The sequence below is a fragment of the Pseudorca crassidens genome, chromosome 14 (genome assembly GCF_039906515.1).
Source record: "Pseudorca crassidens isolate mPseCra1 chromosome 14, mPseCra1.hap1, whole genome shotgun sequence".
Lineage (NCBI taxonomy): Eukaryota > Metazoa > Chordata > Mammalia > Artiodactyla > Delphinidae > Pseudorca > Pseudorca crassidens.
This window is the reverse complement of record NC_090309.1, coordinates 42,293,444-42,308,079: the sequence shown is the minus strand read 5'-3', so window position 1 is coordinate 42,308,079 and position 14,636 is coordinate 42,293,444. Positions and strand designations below refer to the sequence as shown.

Here is a 14,636-nt window from a genome sequence, read left to right as displayed (position 1 = left end):
CACTCAGAATTTTTATAATTTAAATACTTTTTCTTTTTTTTTGTGGGTGGAAAAAAAAAATTCCTAGTGAAAGTTGGATGCTAGGTGATAGAAATGAAGAAGTCTAAGAAAGTGAGAGGTTTTAGTTAAAAAATTTGAAGTTCTAGATACATTTATGAATGCAGTACTGCATCTGTAGTTCAAATCTGTAACTGAAGAATCCACTATATGCACTGAAAACGTAGAAGGAAAAGTGACTCATAAAGCTGTTAAAAGAGTCAAAAGTTGTTCTTTAAATAAAAGAGGAAACTGTGAAAATTACAGATGGTAGAATTTATTTTAATAGCTTCATAAATGATTTAAAACCTGTATTTATAAGATCATTAGGGGTCTGAGGGAGTTGCCTAATTTTTTTCACTTACATTATTGCATTTCATAAGGGAAATTATATACTACTGCGGTATGTGGAAATTGAAGGATTTGAGAGGGACTCTAGTTTTATCCTTCACAATTGTTGATAGTGTTTTATTAGGCTCATTATTAGCTTCATTTTAGAAATGAGGTAACTAAAGAACAAAGAAGTTAAGACTGACAAACCAAGGGCACACAGGTAGCAAAGGGGAGCTGAGATAAACCTGGGTTTGACTCAAATGCCCTTTCCACATCAAAAATTTAACATAAAAACCTTTGAAGGGGTGACCTTAATTCATTTACGTCGGACAGGTTGGGTCATGTACCAAGCAGTCTGCATATGACTTTTCAGAAATTTCAGACCACGTGGATCTTTTACTTAGGACAAATCCTACTGGTCTTAGACAGTCTTGGAAAGTCTTCAGTTATTTGCAAGTCCCTTGTGACCCTTCACATAATGTCAACTTGACGGCTCCAAGTTGAAGAGAAAAACGCCCAGTGGTTGTGCTGCAGCTGGCTAGTACTGACTGGTTCACAGGAACCAATTGTTAGATTGTCAGGCATTTTGTAAGCCCATTGTTAAATACAGCCATGATTTTTTTTTAATATATAAACTTATTTATTTATTTATTTTTGGCTGCGTTGGGTCTTCGTTGCTGCGCGCGGACTTTCTCTAGTTGAGGCGAGCGGGGGCTACTCTTCGTTGCGGTGCGCGGGCTTCTCATAGCGGTGGCTTCTCTTGTGGAGCACGGACTCTAGGCGCCCGGGCCTCAGTAGTTGTGGCACACGGGTTCAGTAGTTGTGGCACACGGGCTTAGTTGCTCTGTGGCATGTGGGATCTTCCCAGACCAGGGCTCAAACCTGTGTCCTCTGTATTGGCAGGCGAATTCTTAACCACTGTGCCACCAGGGAAGTCCAACACAGCCATTATTATAAATCAAATAATTAAACTCATAGATAAATTAATTATATTTAAGATAAAGGTAATAGATACTGAAAACTCATCACTTTTTAATTACTCTATGACATTTTACTGTTGTCTATGATCTTGAGGTCATTTGTGTCTGTTGTACCTTTCCAGTGAAAATACTGCATGGTGGTTTGCTACTGCGTATCTTTTCCCATGTCCTCCATTTAGTATCATCATGTTGGTAACTTGAAATCAGCCATGGTGGGAGTATTTTTACCAGGAAAATTGGCAAAATGGCAAATTCTACAATCAGAGTCTTTTTCCCTCCCTGAGAGCTAGCTGTTAAAATTTACTAGCACACCTGTAGATAAAGCTTTATTAGTGTTTAATTGTGATTTTCTTGATCATTCCTTTGACAAAAGGAACCTGAGCTACACTGGTTGAGAGATTCAGATTGAGGGGAGGTTTGGAAAAGCAAACATCTTCTTGTTCAAAATCAGTTTCTAGTTAAAGGAAATGAAATGAGGAAATCTTGGCAAAGTCTCTTATGTCTAAGACACAGGTTTTCTTGGAATTTTACCCACATGTCATATGGAAAGAAATCAAGATTGGATATTTCCGCTTATTGGGAAAATCAACACATATGTATTAAAATAGAAGGAAAAAGCTCATTTGTAATGAATTTGACCAATTGTGGTTCTGAGGGTGCAAAACTATTCTTCTCTAAGTTGCCAATACTTGAAAACTAAAAAGGGCACAGAACAGTCATGTGATTACAGACAGCACTTAGCAGCACATCAGCAGTTGCTCAAAAGCAGGTGTGAGAAGGACAGGAACCTGTTCCTAGGAGTCATGCTCCCTGCCCTGGGTTCTTGGACCTCTCTAGCTCCACTAAAATAGGTTTCAACTTTGATGAGTTATGGGTGCGAGAGAGAAGAGGATTTTGTTTTTTCGGTGTCAGCGTGCACATTTGCAGCTTTGAAAGTCTTTTACATTTTCATTCTTCATGCTGATGAGTCAGGCAGATTTATAGAGCCATGTTATTATGGGTAGTGGAGACTGTGTCTCCTTGAAAGTAATGGCATGTGATTGCTTACTCCATTACTTTCAATGGGACTCAGTCGTTGCCATCCTTAGGGACTCAATCCCGTTGAAAGTAATAGTCTGAGACTGCCCCCATTGTTACTGTGCTTTAAATTGGTCTGAATTTATACTGATCAGTATGGGCCAGCCACAGAAGTCTCACTTTTAAAAGATGTGGAGTTGATAACGTTTTTTTGGCCAGCAGTTGGAAAGTTTAACTGCCTGTGTGGAGAATGTATTCTTACTATTTGAAGCATTCATTTCTTAATGTCGAAGTGTTTTAACACTTAGCCTCTGAACTATTGGAGGAATTCATAACATGTCAGGAAAATTGTTTTTAAATTTTAATTCTTTCTTAACTGTGCTCTATTCAGTCATTTCAGGAAAGAAGACATTCTTTTGCTTGGACGTTAATTACTTTCTTGTGCTGAGAATACTTACATTTCTAGAACTGGAAAGAAACTTCACAGTATCACATTTTAGATGAGGAAACTGAGGTTCAAGATAATTTGCCATGGTCAAAGTCACAAAGGAAGAGCTTTGTCACAAAGTGGAGACCAGAAGAGCCCTGGGCAGGATTACCCAATCCCATTTAACTCTTTGGAATTAGTTTACTTTTATACCTAGAAATACTAATGGCTTATTTCAGGATAAATTTTACATTGCTATTTACACTTAACCGATAACATGTTTTAATTTTTCTCCTTAAAACAAACATTTTCATATCTTGTTAGCATAAGATTCCTTTATGGTGAAAACATTCACTGTTGGGGGGAAAAAGTAAGACAGTATTGCAAAGGAGGCTGCCTAAAATGGTGTGAGAAAACAGCTCCAGATCTTACCTTTTATCTCACTTTGCTCCTGTATTTGTATCATAGTTTAGAAATGCGGCACATATAGTTTTTAAAATTTCTGCTCTAAGATTGTTAAAATGCCCAACCTTACTGTATTGTTATATAAAAAAGTTTTGCTGTAACTTCAGTAAAACTAGCAAAGGGTGATTTTATATTTAGTTGATACTAAAGCTTAAACATGGAGGTACCTTGATATATATATAACAAAAGAAAACAGTTAATAAAATCTTGAAGTATTATTCAGTTTGCACCTTATCATGAAGGCTAATCATTTGTGAGTTGTAGTAAAGACCTTCATCTTCATTAGCAGTGCCAATAGCTGAAAGTATTGGCTAGTCCTCGATGCTCAGTGTAAAAAACTTCAATGCTTTGTCAATTATGTAATGAAAATGAGGGAGATATGAGCTTTGACAATTATAGCATAACCAGAAATTTAATTTATTGTTTTACTCAGTGTCGATATGATCGATGTATAGATTTTGACCACATACGCATGTGCATACTGCTTATCGAACTAATATTTGGATAGAACAATTGAATTAAAATACATTAGTTATGTTACTCTGAGAAACTAGTGTAGTATGAGGGTGTAAATATGGATATTCTGTAAAATCTCCCCCATTCCCAGAGCCTATGATTATGTGGTTTTAAAATTATAAATTTCAGTTAGGGCAGTGACTTGTCTTTCTTTACTGTATAACCATAGTTTATCCTACATCATTATTTAACTTTTTTTTTTAAGTGAATGGCCATATCAAAAAAACCCGCATGACATACTAATCTGTGCCTTTAGAAGTCAGAGTCCTGCCTTGGAGTGGTGGTGATGGTGGCTGACGGGTGAGGAGAATGAAGGGAACCTCTGGGGGCCAAATTGATGTTCTGTTTCTTGATCTGCATGGTGGTTACGCAATTGTTTTGGTTTGTGACTATTCCTCAAGATGTACACTTTTCTGTATGTACGTACTTGAATTAAAAGCGTTAAAATGATATTCACATATAAAGAAATGGTTAATTCCTTTTAAAAAAATCTGATATTCCAAAAGACTTACCTCCTTTGAAAAGTCCCTTCTAGAGTTTTTGTTTGTTTTTCTGTAATAGTAGAAGGCAGAGGTCAGCAAACTATCCTCTGGGCCTCATCTGGTCCACTGCCTATTTTTGTATAGCCTGTTAGCTAAGAATGTTTTATACATTTTGAAATGATTGAAACGTAATCAAAATAAGGATACTCCTTCATGACACATGAAAATGATATGACATTCAAATTTCAGTGTCCAAAAATAAAGTTTTATTGGAACACAGCCACATTCATTCACTTCTTTATTTTCTGCTCTTTTCTGTTGTCTGTTTTACTGCCTTACAGCATTTTTTGTACTATGATGACAAGAGTTGAGGAACTGTGACAGAGATCACATGGCCTGCAAAGCCTAAAATACTATCTGGCCTTTTAAGGAAATGTTTGCTGTCTTGGGAAAAGGGTCAAGCTTGGGGTCAAAGGTTGACTGGTACTATCATAACCGAAAGTGAGGGTCCAGCTGCTCTCTGCTCTGAAGCCAATAAAGAGGCAAGGTTGGTGGAAAGGAAAGTTTGCTTGATTTCTGAGGCCTGCGACCTGGGGGGTGGGGTGGACTCCTGTCCAAAGGCCGACTCCCACCCACTGACAACCAGGGGACAGGAGCTTTTATAGGTGAACAGAGGGGGGGCTACATGCAGAAACAGCACAGTCAGCTCTGACAGTCATCTTGAAACTGGTCACGCGTTAGTCTGAGCAGCGTCATCTTGAGTATTTTAAGTACAGTTAAGCTTCAGTTCCAGGGTTGGTTTTTTCCCATTTTTTTGAGGCCAGATCTAGGAATCGTGGCAGCTATGTCATGGTCATCATGTAGTTAACTTCTTCCACCTGGTGAGGGATTTAGTATCTATAAGACAGCTCATAGGATATGGCTCAGATATTATTTATAGCCCTTGAAGAGGAACTAAAGGTCCTTGACTAACCTTAACGACTAAACTATTATTATTTATTCTTGTTGGACTGTTTTCCTTTGTTTCTGCATTTTCTTACTTCTCTGATTAAACTTATTCTTTGGCTAAAGTTTTTCCACAGACAAAAGGTAGGCTGAGGGCATGGGGGGCAAGGACCACAGGGTCCTGCTTCATTTCACTATTACAATTTAAATGGTGTATGAAACTGGCCACCCATTGTATCAGCTAACTCAGATATTACCCACCCTTATCAGGATAGTCATTTTTGGAGTCTACATTTATTGTTCATGAGATCCTATACATGAGTGATGAAAGCAAAACCAGCAATTTCATTGAACACATAGTTTCTCTGGGGTATTGCTACTGTCCCTTGTCCTTTTATCTTACCAGTTTTCAGCATCATTATGGAACCAGATTGTCTCTGCCTTCACAAATTTCCTGCTGACTGAATTCATGCCCTGAGGCTGATAATCTGGTTAATATTGATATTTTGTAGTCTTCATGTGGGATCACACCAGCCTTTATCTTCAAGACATGTAGCGTTGATTTACCACATGCACTTTGTGACCCTCAAATATCTGTCCGAAGTTTCTTCAGTTAATTGTCTGTGTTCGTTTAGGCCGTCTCCTCAACTGGTGTCAGCCATGTTCTGAAAGTCACACACGTACACACACAGACCTCCATGTAGCCCTGTGGGCAGTTGTCCCCACGTTATGTCTCCTTGATCTAGTACATGCTTACAGTTTTCTTACATATGGTCAGTAGTAGCAACCTAACGAATATAATGGTTGCTTTGCTGATAAGAATCTTTTTGAGAAATAAAGAGAGAGAGAGCTGTGAGTGCTCAAGTCTAGCCAGGGCAAGAGGAAGTCAAAGATCATAAGGCACCAGAGGCTGGACTGATCAGTGCTGCAGACAAAGCAAATGTTGTATGAAATAGGGTGAGAGTGTGAGAAGGAGCTTGTAATTCAGATCCATCTGAAAGAGGGAAATCCATTCACCAGCCACCCCAAACCGGACCTGTGCCACGACTCTGTAAGTCCTTCTCCTTTGTTTTTTTCTCCCATTTGTTCCATACATGTACATGGAATGAGAGCCTCTGGCTGTTGGACAGTCTGTCAAAAGTGGCCGCGGTGCGCCCGGGACTGTAGGCGACCGCACATTGCAATGGTTCCGAGCATGGTGTCTGCAGCCAGAGGGTTCAGACTCAAACACAGCTCTGTTATTTCCTGGCTGTATGTCCCTGGCAGGCAACACATCCCATCAATGCTTCTGTTTCTTCATCTACAAGGTGGGGGCTAAGAGAGACAAAACAAGTGCTTTGAAAGATGCTCAGTTAATATTACCTATTGTTGTTTTAGTTCTCACTCTGAAGCTAAGAAAGTATCCTCAGGATAATACTGGATGCCAGTATGGCAATAAATTGGCATCAATCATTGGCATCAATCATCAGTCATGAAGTAACTCTAAACAGAATTTGTCTTTTGCCTAAAACTCACCTATTCTTCAACATCTAAAAAACATTGTTTGTCTTTGTGGATGATATCATGCTTAAAACTTGCATCCTAAAATGTTTTAGACCTTATTCAACGTCTTAAATTCACTCGTTGCTAGAACAAATAGTTATTGAGAACCTACCGAGTACAGTACTATGCCAGGCCCTGGGGATTCATCGGCGAGGAAGGCTCACATGATTCTGGTGGGGCAAATAGAAGCAGAAATAAACAGCTGTGAGGGAAATAAACATTGTGTTCAAGTGTTGTGAATGAAAAAATAGAGCGTTGAACTAGAGAACTTCAAGGAGAAATATGCTTCTGACAGAGTGATCAAAGCAGGCAGGGGAAACTCTTTGAGGGACAATTTAGTTTAGACTGAAGGGTGAAAAGGTACCAGCTAGGCTGACTGGGAAGGAGAGCACACAGCACCTCTAAAATTCCTGGGGTGAAAACTGTCCCGTTCAGAAGACTCCGAAGGGGAGTTGAAGCTTGGTGAGCAAGGTAGAGATTAGGGAAGAGGATGAGAGTGGGGAAGTGGGCCAGGACAGATCTTGCAGGGTAGGGATGCTTCAACCACGTGGTTCATCTTCTACAGCGGGAGCCTCATGACTTGCAAGCCTGTGTCGGATGCGGGGGGTGGCTAGGAGCATACACACTGTGATCCTTATTTAGCAAATCATGCAGGGAATTCAAAATACCACCGTGAATGGAGCAATGATTTTGTGTCGAATATATATCTAAAATAGCTGTTATGAACGTATATTTGTATGTCCTTATAAAAGATGGAATGTCTTAAAATTACATAATGTGATTTAATGTGCATGCACTTTAGGATTATTATTTAGTGTGTAAATATATTTACTTTCATGTTTCAAGCTTTTTAAAATCTTTCCCAGGAAAAGTATTTATTTTTATCCCTTCAAACCTGCATCTCCATTAAAAATTTTCCTTGTACTTCCTTATGTACGTGAAAATCCACCTTAATTAGCATGTTGATAGACTTTAAAATGTAACGGGCATAATTGTTATTGAAATCAATGTTGGGGAGACCTGGGTGAAAGTGGTCCAGGTGGAAGCACCTCAGCTGTATTCTGCTCAGGCAGGATGATTCTATTGAAATTTCAAGTCTCTCTGGGTTTTGTTTCCAATCAGCCGCCTGGCTTAGAAACTCATGATGTGAATTTTTGATGGCAAAATTAGAAAATAAAGTGCCCTTCTCTTTTAAAAATAAATTTTGAATTCAAGAAGAGATCTGGCTAGACACTTGTATAAACTAACTTTACATTCCTGATGAATGAATATAACGCAGACAAGAAGTTTCACCTGGTTCCACATTAATATGATTATATCCTGAGTTGGAGATGAGGTGCCACAGGTTCTGAACTTGCCTATTCTAACTAGTTTATTCTAGAACGAGAACCAAGTCAAGTGTATTCACATAAGAGCTCGCCATGCCACCTAGGAAAAGTGTGTAATTATCCTGAGAGTTCCCCTTACCTTAGGAATGGGACACAGGATCCAATGTGAGTCAAGTTATTCAGCCTGGAGTTGGGTTCCCCCAGCCCCTCCCTCCTTTGTCCAGGACTAATGCAGACAAATGCTCTAATCCTCTCATCCTGAGGTTGGCAGTTTGCCAGCTGTAGGGACATTAGTTTCTCATTAGCACCTCGTCATCTGCCCACAGATCCACATTCCACCCAGAACAAAAATAAAGTGGCCTGGCCCATCTGAAGCTTTGGCCATTGCCAGAAGGAATGCCAGTGCGTGGGGTTCCTTATGGTTTTATGAGTTAGGAGTGAAAGAGGGATTCATATATTACTCAGTTTCAAGAGATTAGTGGGCATACTGGTCAGATTATTTAATCATGTAAGACATCGAGGTACACTTTTTATACATTCAGATTCCAACACTGACCTCTTGTTTCCAAAGCAATTAGAGATTGTCTGTTCATTTTCCTCCAGAATATTGTCTTTGATGATGATGATGATGATGATTTTTATTTTAATAAGATAGCATTACAAAGGTGCAGAGTAAAAAAGGAGAGATGTTCTTAGCAGTAATTCTGAGATGTTCTGGGCAAGCAGAAGAGTTCAGGTTGGTCTAAAATTCTTTGCAGTAGTGAACAGGTAAAGTCCACTTGATAACGAAACAATTTTCATTAACAGCATTCCCCCCATCCCCACTTTTTTTGTCCATAGAGCCTGTCTCAGTCACTCTGTGGTTACAAAATGTGTATATCTGTGAACACCCAGGTCAGTAAAAGCTTTGCAGATAAATATCCTCAAATCTGACTTTGTGGTCATTTCAGCCATCTGTGCCATCAGTTTTGGTCACCATATATGCTAATCCTTTGGAATCAATGCACAGCTAACTGAAAAAGAGTTGAGAATTTTGAATTGGGTGTCTTGCTTTTGGTTTTGACCTTGGGTGTAGAAATCGCTGAGAAACATTTCTTTTAGCCCTCAGATTTTCACCTTGGTGTCCACCCCACTCAAGGTCTGAGAATTAGGCAATTAAGAAAATAATGGTGCTTTGTGACCACCTAGGGGGGTGGGAGGGAGACTCAAGAGGGAGAAGATATGGGGATACATGTATATGTATAGCTGATTCATTTTGTTATAAAGCAGAAACAAATTCTTTATTTAAAAAAAAAAGAAAAAAAAAGTTAATTACTATGTTTTGTAATTTCCAATTTAGTCCAAATTCTGGCTTGCCAACAAGCTTCGTTTCTTTGAGGGCTAGTCTGCTTTCAGTATTGTGGATCTATGTCAGTCTGTACCTTCATACCCAATAATACAAATTGATTCTATGGGACATGGTGAGGTCGGTCATTGTCCCCAAACTGATAGCTTGCCTTGTTGGGATGGAAATATTAAGGCTTGCATTGTCTTTATAAGATGGCCTTACACCTTCCAGATCACCAAAAGATTTTAGGGTGCATAATCGATTCAAGATGGGAAGATGCTACATTTTCAGAAAAGGAATTACCTCTTAAGTTATGTTTCCATCCCTGAAAATATTCAGAAGGGAAACACATAACTATCAGTTGGGATAGTTTTATTCCCCTCTTAGATACCAAAAGGCTGTCTCGAATCACTTTTTAAAATCACTTCCAGCTCTATGAAATCCATAAGGCTCTGTGGCTCTTGTTTGACTTTTCATATTTGCAGTGTGTATGTGTGTGTGTGTGTAAAGAGAGGGGTCCTGTGTCGGTACCTGTCCCATCCCCCTCTGATTAATTTACATAGCGTATTTCTATTCTGACAGATCAAGCTTCTGGCTGTTTGAGTCTCTTTCTAACTGCAGCTGCCATCTGAATTCCTTTTGGACATAGTCCATTCATCTATAGTTCAAATTATATTTTTTCAAAATTAAAGAAAAAAATTAATTTCATGACATGTATGAGTTTCACTGAATAAGTGATGTTTATGTGGTAACCAACAGCATCCCAACCATATCTGGTCCTCAAACATGGAACTGTATTGTCTTTCTAAAGGCACAGGCCCTCTGGCATCATTCTCTAAAAGAATATAGTGGATTGGTTATCTAGTTTCTGTTTAAATATATATATATTGACAAGGAAACCAAGATATATAGCATTCACAATCTGAGCTTTCTAATTCAAAAGTATAGTTATCGCAAACATACTTCATACCTCAGCAATGCATAAAGTGTTTAAATAATAGATCGAGATGACAGATGTCATAAACATATATGAAATGGATATAGTCAAATATATATGGCAAATTTTGAGAAATGGTTTCAATCACAGTATTTTTGTTGTTGTTGTTGATTTTTATCTATGAGCTGAGGCAATTTTAAATTAAGGCAGATGTCACCTTTAATTTATTGTCAGGTGGAAGGCACACTTATTTTGTACTCCAAGGATTTATTTAACTTAACTCTGTAATTGCTAGCAATATACAAGCTCATTATGTCACAATTTAGTATATTTGATGCCAGCTGTTATGGAGTTAATGGCAAAGTCAAAAGAAATGACATAAAGCACACTCTCATGTTTAGTGCAACCATCCTGTATTACCGTAAAAAATCTCCAGTCGGCCAGGAGTTCACTTTAGTATTGTTTCTTACTATTGTCATGAGTGAAAAATAAGACTTTTCCTCCAAATATTGCATTTGATATTTTGCTAAACATTAAACTTTTGGCCTCTCTTTTAAGGTATGAAAAACCTCTTTTACCTATTTTATTTTTCTGAAAGTTATTTATGGCAAAGTTGCAATTTAAAAAACTATTTTCTCTTCATGGGAATGGGGTTTGAGAGGTGTCTGTATAAAAACTAAGAAGCAAATATGCTTTTAATTGGGTTATGTGTCAGTATTTTCTCCTCCTGGATATAAGTTGATTATTTCCTACTTATATTTTAATAGAACCTGTGGTTCTTAGGGGAACAATACCAAGCTAAAAAAATGTAACAACCCAGTATGAATTCAGTAGCAAAATTCTGAAATTAGTGAAAAAAGATTTTCCTGTATTATAAGGAACTATGTATATATTATATATGATATATATTTATAGTGTTAAATAGTGATTGCTATTGCTACCTTCACAATTTTGACACAGAATGTCAGTCTTCACAGACTATAGCATCCCCGTGGAAGGCCATTGATTTATTTGTGTTTCCTTTGGTACACGTGTAAAATCTATCACTGTCGCAAAATTTTCTTGATTTGAAATCATGTAACTTTTTTCTAAATATATTATTACATAGATGCACAAAAGGCAACACTTGATATATTTCTTAAAACTGAACAGATGTTAAAATAAGAAATAGGATCGCAAACTATATTTTTAAATATAGGAATACTTAAAAATATTCCTCCACCCTCTTGTTAACAGATATATTTAAACCAATAATTTTACACGTTTTGTGAATTTGCGTATTTAACTTGGGAAAACTCACTCTTCACTGTGTGAGGCATAAAAAGAGAAAATGCGTTTCCAGGAAATAATTCACTAGTAATTTAGTCCAGCTATTTTCACTACTTAACTTTTGTGTTTTTTTCTTAAGTTCACCATAAGATGACATTTCATTATTAGATTTTTTTTTTTTTAATAGTCACTCACCAGATATTAAAGGATGCAATTGGTTTCAGTTCAGGAAGGTTTTAACTGCGTTTTAATTAGCTTAAAACATATGCTTCCATTTATCGTATTACATGGAGTACATCCTATTCCATTTAGCTGAGTATTGAGGACTATTGTACAATATGGTGCTCAGGCTAAAACAATGAAATACTAATTGGATCCAGTAAAATAACTGTAACATTTCCGATTCCTATTAGGCAGGTTACGTAAATTAGGCTAATATAAAATGGTGCTTAATAGAATTGCAAATATGGTGTGATAATACATTCAGACAGGAAAGACAGTGAAAGGGGATTTTGGAGGAAATCAAATACATTTGCATTACAATAAAACGTTTCCTGCTGTGAGGGCTCTTGCAAGGCTGGAAAAAACAACACTCCAGTACCACTCCCTCTTATTTACATAGGAATGCCATCCCTACCTCTTTCAGCTCCTATGAACAGTTGTCAGTAACAGAGAATAACATGCAGTTTTAAGTCTGTTGATGAATATAGTCCTTTTATTGTTTCATTGGGCATCACATCTGAGATCTTCATATTGCAATGAGGGAGCATTTCCCTTCATATACAGTATGTCTTTTTATGATGAGAATGTAGCTTCTAGGTTTGAAAAGCTGACTGCAGTCATTGGAACTGGATTGATATTTCCTGTTTCATCTACATTTTATGTCTTGTGTTTATTTCCTTCTCTTCTCTTTTATGTTATTAGTCACTGAGTTGGATAGTTTTGACATGTGTATACACTTGAATCGTCCTAAAATGGAATAGAAGGTCTTCATATTCCTTTCCCCCAATGTCCGCTGGCCCCCTTGGACTTTCTTGTACATGTGAATTACAGCTATGTATGATATTTTAAATGAAGAAATTTCAGAAACTGTCACCGGGATGGAGAAAGGTAGAGTGATCCTTCTCCTAAAAATCCTTTAAACCAACACTAATTTCACCTTTGTTCATTAGCAGTCCCCATGGTGAGCTTGCTTCTGTGTTTTTGAGGAATCCGGAGCACTTTTCTGGGCCGAAAGGTGTTCTGGGAGGAGATTTTTGAAGCTGTCCCTCAAAGGAAAAGTTGCCCAATGAAGTGAGGAAAGGACTACATTCTTCCCTTGCATATACACTGATAAAAGAGCTTTCTGCTGAACTCACAAGCACCCTTGTACCTTTCAGTTTGCTCCCAGCGCTCAGATCCCAGTGTTTCTGTGAAATGGCAGAGAGAGGGAAGACCATTCTGGGGCCTAGCATGCAAATGAGCAAACCACGTAAAGGAAAAGAAAATTTAAATCCCATCTATTGTATTCTAAGCAGGTTGCTAGCAAGCCTTTGTGGAGTGGTATAAAAACGAATCTCATCTTCTTCCTGCCATGAAAACTAAAAACATACTTTATTTCTCTCTCACATCAGCAATTTTTATGCAGTTTTATCTTCAAAAAGCTTTTGTTTTTCTTAGGAGTTAAGTGTGTAACATTTTCGTTCATGACACAAATTATTTTATCTGCATCTGTGCCTCTGATTTAGACCTTAATCTTTAGTTATGGAATTTCTCGCTTTATTTATATTCACAGGTAGTCCTCTCCCTCTTTTTAAAAAGTGTTGGAATTAATACTATTTGCTTAAAGGAACAAGCAATTTAAAAAAGGCACTACATTGTATGGGGCATGGTTTCCTAGTGAAGCAAAGCAAGTTAAAATCCTGTAGATTCAAATTCCCTTCTCTTTCAGCTTTCAGCTGTGAAGAAAAGGATTTTCATCTAGATGTAAAAGATGGTAATTGTATACAGTAAGGGAAAGGTTCTGGCCAATAGGAATGTGCCTGGGGGATGTGAAAAGAGGGGCAGAGAAAGAGTCATCAGGCCCTGCAAGCCGGACTTATTGGGAAGGAACGCTTGACAAGCCACGCAAAGCAAAATGGTCAGCTAGCTAACTAGGCGCTTTGTCCACCAAACCAAATAATACGTTTGCTGGTTCTCTGTCCCCTTCCCCACCCCCTGCTTTAGTCACCAGAAAAAAAATTAAACTGATTGATTTGTTTCAGCCTTATTTCATATACGGAGAGTGGGTAAATCTTTAGATGTATTTATTTATCTCTATCATTATTTTCTTTTTCCCTGTCAATTAAACAAAAATCCAGGTACAATAAATTTCATATTAGTTAGAGGAGGCAGCCCATTGTCCAGAGAAGGTCTCTGTTCTCAAATAACTTAAAAAAAATTGTACTTTTAAATAATTATTGATTCACAGGAAGATGCAAAAATAGTATGGAGAGGTCCTGTGTACCCTTCATCCCGTTTCCCCCACTGGTAACATCTGACATGATTATAGTACAACAGCAACACCAGACAACTGAGATTGACACTATCCATAGGCCTTATTAGCTTTAACCAGTTTTACATGCATTCATTTGTATTTTTGTGTGTTTGTGTGTGCGCACCTGTGTAGTTCTAAGAAATTTTATCAAATAGCTTTTTTTTTTTTAGCTTAGTCATAGATTTGTCAAAATAAAACAGCCAAATGGCTTAAACAGTGATGATATTTTACTAAATCTCTCATTATTTCAACATTTTATGATAGTTGAAAGTAAACCTTTTGTTATTACTGTTTGGGTTGTTGTTTTGGCTGTTTTGCTGTTTAAGAAGTGGACTCTTCACAGACATAGGAACATAAATGTTCGATTTAAAAGTGATGACCTAGATTTTGCAAGATATAATTGTAACCAAAATAAAAGCCCACATGGATAATTAATATAATGTGATTTTTATCACAAGTCCGACATTACTTTTTAATTACACTTAGAATTATAATTTTTCACATTTCACACACATAC

General features: G+C 37.5%; 1 long non-coding RNA gene across 3 annotated transcripts in view; it reads left to right on the top strand.

Moving 5' to 3' along the window:
- Positions 1-14,636, top strand: part of LOC137205657 (uncharacterized) — a 587,325-nt gene that overhangs the window by 89,811 nt on the left and 482,878 nt on the right. The gene's annotated exons all lie outside the window — the stretch shown is intronic.